Source organism: Nomascus leucogenys, chromosome 15 (assembly GCF_006542625.1).
Source record: "Nomascus leucogenys isolate Asia chromosome 15, Asia_NLE_v1, whole genome shotgun sequence".
NCBI classification, from domain to species: domain Eukaryota; kingdom Metazoa; phylum Chordata; class Mammalia; order Primates; family Hylobatidae; genus Nomascus; species Nomascus leucogenys.
In genome coordinates, this window is record NC_044395.1 from 96,757,791 (window position 1) to 96,758,496 (window position 706).

Sequence of the window (706 nt, forward strand, 5' to 3'; positions counted from 1 at the left end):
TAACTAGGGAGAAGGCAGAGACAGCCACAGCCCTTTCTGCCTCTATTTGTTGGGAATAAATTCATGTTACCTGGCTTCACACTTTCAATTTATCTGTTTTTCTCACTGGACCTAAAGTAGTTATGGAAGTTCCTCTCTCTTTAGGCCTAATTTTGTTTTGTAAAATGCAGTCTTAAAGGCCCCAGGGCAGAAACCACAGCCCACACCAAGGAATAAAATGAAACCTCACTTACCATTTCCTGAAGGAGCAAGTATTAGTTATTTCAAGTGAAAACTAGTGCCTGAAACTGTTCTCTTCCAATATAGTGAGTTACACAGTCCCCCAAATAGAACAACTATGAAGCAAAAACCAAAGTATAGTTATCTCATTAAAAACCACCTGGGCCGGGCGCGGTGGCTCATGCCTGTAATCCGGGCATTTTGGGAGGCTGAGGCGGGTGGATCACGAGGTCAGGAGATCGAGACCATCCTGGCTAACACGGTGAAACCATCTCTACTAAAAATACAAAAAAAAAAAAAAAAATTAGCCGGGCGTGGTGATGGGCACCTGTAGTTTCAGCTACTCGGGAGGCTGAGACAGGAGAGTGGCGTGAACCTGGGAGGCAAAGCTTGCAGTGAGCTGAGATCCCGCCACTGCACTCCAGCCTGGGCGACAGAGCGAGACTCCGTCTCAAACAAAAACAAAAAAAAACCACTTGGACTATCA